The following is a 4,827-nucleotide window of genomic DNA, read 5'->3' as shown; positions in this document are numbered from 1 at the left end:
AGTGTCAACGGTGGTTCCAGAAATTCCGAGCCGGAAAATGCAGCCTAGAAGACGAGCCTCGTCCTGGAAGATCTGTCCAGCTCGACGAGGATGTCCTGCAAACCGTGGTGGAACAAAATCCCATCGTAACTGTTGAGGAACTAGCAGAGAAACTTGGATTTGGTCATTCAACCATTCATCGACACCTGCATGACATCGGAAAAGTCAGCAAATTGGGTCAGTGGGTTCCTCACACACTTTCCAAGTCTAATTGCACGTAAAGAGTAAATATGTGCTCTTTGCTGTCACGTCCCACGAATGAACCCTTTTTGGACCGAATAGTGAGTGGTGATGAGAAATGGGTTCTCTATAAAAATGTCAAGCGCCGAAAACAGTGGGTAGGGAAAGGAGAAACAGTGGCACCCCAGGCTAAAGAAGGTCTTCACCCACGTAAGGTGTTGTTATCTGTTTGGTGGGATATGAAAGGTTTAGTCCACTTGAACTTTTAAACCCAAACCGAACGATTACAAAGGAGATCTACTGCGAGCAGCTTGAGCGGCTGAAGTCAGAGCTAGAAGAAAAGCGACAATCTTTGGTTTCCAGACGAAAGGCGTTCTTCCATCAGGATAATGCTCGGCCACATACAACGAGGATGACATTCCAAAGGCTGGAGCAATTTGAATGGGGAACAATGCCCCACTCACCATATTCGCCGGACATTGCCCATCCGATTATCATTTATTCCACAGTCTTCAAAATCATTTGAACGGAAAAAATATGAATTCTGTAGAAGAGGCTAAAACAATACTGGAGGAATATTTTTCGTCAAGGGCAAGTGAATTTTGGAAGAGAGGCCTTGCAAGTCTACTAGATAGATAGAAGGGCATTATAGAAAATGAAGGAGAGTATATTTTAGATTAAAGAAGAACTTTGTTTATCTTAATTTGAAAAATAAAATAAATATTAAAAAAAAAACGCATTATTTATGGGATGACCCAATATTATATTCAGGTTATTTAAAAGAAAACTGAGCATTCCTATACAAGAGTACCTCTGCCGTGATTTTGTTTCCTCATAACATTAAGAAAGATTGTTATTTCAGATGGTATAGACAACGATATTATCAGAATTTAATGTGGACGAAACAAATGATGGGCACCCACACGTTGATAATCAAACGGTGCTTTGGCTATCGACCATAACTGCCAAATCCATACTGACACGCATAATTTTAAAATTCACTTTACATTTTACTCTTTACTCTCTTTTACTCTTTTACTTGTTTCAGTCATTTGACTGCGGCCATGCTGGAGCACCGCCTTTAATCGAGAAACTCGACCCCGGGACTTATTCTTTTGTAAGCCCAGTACTTATTCTATCGGTCTCTTTTGCCGAACTGCTAAGTAACGGTGACACAAACACACCAGCATCGGTTGTCAAGCAATGCTAGGGGGACAAACACAGATACATAAACACACACACGCATATATATATACATATATACGACGGGCTTCTTTTCAGTTTCCATCTACCAAATCCACTCACAAGGCTTTGGTCGGCCCGAGGCTATAGTAGAAGACACTTGCCCCAGGTGCAACGCAGTGGGACTGAACCCGGAACCATGTGGTTAGTTAGCAAGCTACTTACCACACAGCCACTCATGCGCCTCTATTTTGTAGATATATGACAATAATTTTTTGGTCTGAAAATGTTATCTTCGGTAGAATTTGAAAATTTTGATAAGATTGGATCCATCGGGTTCCAGTTCAAGAGATTTGGACACCATGATAACTTTGTGACAGACACCGAAGAGCTTGTAGCCAATTTGCATTATGCTAAAGAGTGGGAAGACCTTTCATTTGAAAAGATGCACTTCAATGCGGACGTTGATGCTTCTAAGATAATTGCTAATCGGTAGATTGAAGATCTTCACCTGGAAGACATTAGCAACAATCAAAGAGATAAATTCAGAAAGTTCTCACAAAAATTATTGTTCAATTCATCAGGGTTTCAAAGTAAAGTTTTATAAACAACGTACAGGGGCTTGCATGCCAGAAAATGCGGTATATTGTCCTTGCTGTTAAAATTTTCTGGACAAACTGGAACACAGTACATGAGCAGGCATTCACTAAGACAGACACTTGCGATTGAGAGTTTGCTGATAATCAAACGGTGCTTTGGCTATCGACCATAGATCCCAAATCCATATCACTGCAGCCCCTGTGTGGAACGACTACTGATTATTTTATGAAAGGAATACGTTTGTACAGTAATAGAGAAGTTCCGAAATGCAACTTACGAACATCACGATATTCAGAACAATATGATGTCTGTAATCAAAAAGTAGGTCGAGAATTGTCTAAATTAGTCTCTTTCGCATTAATTAGGAATAAAACAAATATTTTAAAAATTAAACTACTCTTGCTTGTTTTGCTCTATTTTTCGAACTTTGAAAAAATTACTGAATCTTGAGTAAGTTCTGAGAAATTTACTGAATCTTGAGTAAGTTCTGAACTTGATACTGAATCGCATCACTCTACAATACTTATTCAGTGTTTAATTTTATTTGTGTTGACATTCAATTGATTTTTCTAAGCTATGATGGTCTTTCGGTCACGAGCAGTAATATCACTGGTGTTTAAGCGATGTTGTTCCTTCCGCAATCTATGTCTGTCAATACGACCAACCACTCGACCCAGTAGTGACTGAATGCATAAAAAATGTTATAAGCTGCGGGGAAAATATTTTGCCATTCTATTGCAACTCTACCTATTCATGGCTCAGTCCACTGTACATAGGATTTCTTGCACGTCCAGAAAGGGAAAGATAGGTAGCTAGTGGAGCTGGCGGGGACATTCAATATGCATCGGATCTTTCAGCACGTGTTGTATAATGCTGTGCCAAGAGGTAGAATCGTTAGCACGCCGAACAAGATGCTTAGCGGCATTTCGTCCGTCTTTACGGAAAAATTCCATCAAGGATGATTTTGCCTTTCATCCTTTCGATGTTGGTAAAATAAGTACATTTTAAGCACTGGAGTCGATATCATCGATTTTCCCATCCTTCAAAATTGCTGGCTTTGTGCCAAAATACGAAAGGATTATATTATGCCTTATATGCTTCCATTTTAGTAAAGATACCAAATCATTGGAAAGACAAACTGAGAGCGAGTCATTATATCATTTTTGCTTGCAAGGTTTTGCCTTCTCATCATTTTCTTTAAATAAATTCTACTACGACAACCGAGCCCCTGGCAAGATGCGGCAATATTCTTCATCGGCTATGTATGCAGAAAGTTAATTAATATCCAGCCGCGTTGAATATCTTGAACGAAGCAAGTTGGACAACGAATTCGCGACATAAAATCAAGCAACAGGTCACTGAACTTATTAAGGACAACCAATTGGTTTGAAATAAGGCAAACAGTGAGGAAATTTGCCACAGCATTTAGAAGGCGAGATGATCAGTGAGATTGTTAGAAGCCTGATAACAAGTTGAGAAGATCCCTTCGCCGATTTTCGCCGTGAGACTTTCAATTCCGTTTTGGATTGGACATTTTCAGAGCTGTAATATTAAGAAGAGCCTCTTTCATCTTAATCCCCCAAAATGAGCCGTCTCTGAGAACTGATGGTTCCAGTTTCATGGTGTTATGTATGTAGTTTGTCCGTCGATGCGACGAAGACCATCTAGTCATCCTGGGGTGGGGGTGGGCTTGTTTTGTGAGTCCGCAGATGGTTAGTGAGGCCACTCTGCGCCCGAAAGAATCTTTGACAGTGTGGACAGGGAATGGCTGCGCCTGTTACAGGGTTGTTAGCTCTGTTCTTCCTGGCTTGTCTGCGGTCTTCTGCAGCAGCGATCCTATTGGTCTCGCATGTGTTGGCACCCTTGTGGACAGCTGATCGCCACCTTTCTCTGTCCAGAGAAGATGCTCCCAAGTGTCATGGTCGATGTTGAAGGCTTTCAGTGAGGCTTTCAGTGTCTCAAAGCTTCCTGGTAGAAACTTATTGGCAGGACTCTGATGACCGAGAGCTAGAGATCCACAGTGCAACATGTTAGTTAGTTAATTTTTTGGCTCAAAAAGCAAAAAAGCAAGGCCATGTAGGGGGACATGGAGTTATGTACAGGGTGGTGTTCATGTAAAGAGTTCAGGCCACTTGTGGTCGAGGGAGACTTTGAACTGAGCGGTCGTCGGCATCTTCACCATCTCGTCCGGCAGCTTATTCCACGGATCCGCAACCCGGACGGAGAAAGCTCCTCTCCTTCGATTGAGATGAAATCGTCGCAGATAGAGCTTTTCGGAATTACCCCGCAGCCGACGCTCTCATCAACGAGCGTAAGTCATTCATTTTGAACTCAGTGACTGAGTTACTAGAGCTTTGACATCCCTATATTAGTGCTGTTTTTTGAATTGACCAAACTGCTTCAAAATTCTTGTAACATTGCCTGACAGCAGTGGGAGCTGTGAATGCAGTTTTCCCAAAATACAGGTGACTAAGATTTATCTGCAGAATTCTGTGGTGGACAAAAGACAGAGCAATTCATGCATAACTGTCGTGAATAGACGATAAACTGAAAAACCAGGAACTTGAAGACATTGTCTTTCGTTTCGTGGCAAAATGCCAAAATATGAGAAATACCGTAATGTGCATAGTGTGATTGTTGTTCGTTCTACTTGAAGTTGCCATCTTTCGTGTGTCGTTATCTTATCTTTGCTTTTTTTAAAATACTTATAACGACTTTTCAAGTACACTGAGAAGTGATTTCGACTTCGATTTATTATATTAAACATAAACAACTCATTCTTTATATAGAATTTTGCTCGCCCTCATAACTTTCTGGTTGAACGTT

The sequence above is a fragment of the Octopus sinensis genome, linkage group LG2, assembly GCF_006345805.1.
Source record: "Octopus sinensis linkage group LG2, ASM634580v1, whole genome shotgun sequence".
In the NCBI taxonomy this organism is placed as follows: domain Eukaryota; kingdom Metazoa; phylum Mollusca; class Cephalopoda; order Octopoda; family Octopodidae; genus Octopus; species Octopus sinensis.
This window is presented reverse-complemented; position numbering follows the sequence as displayed.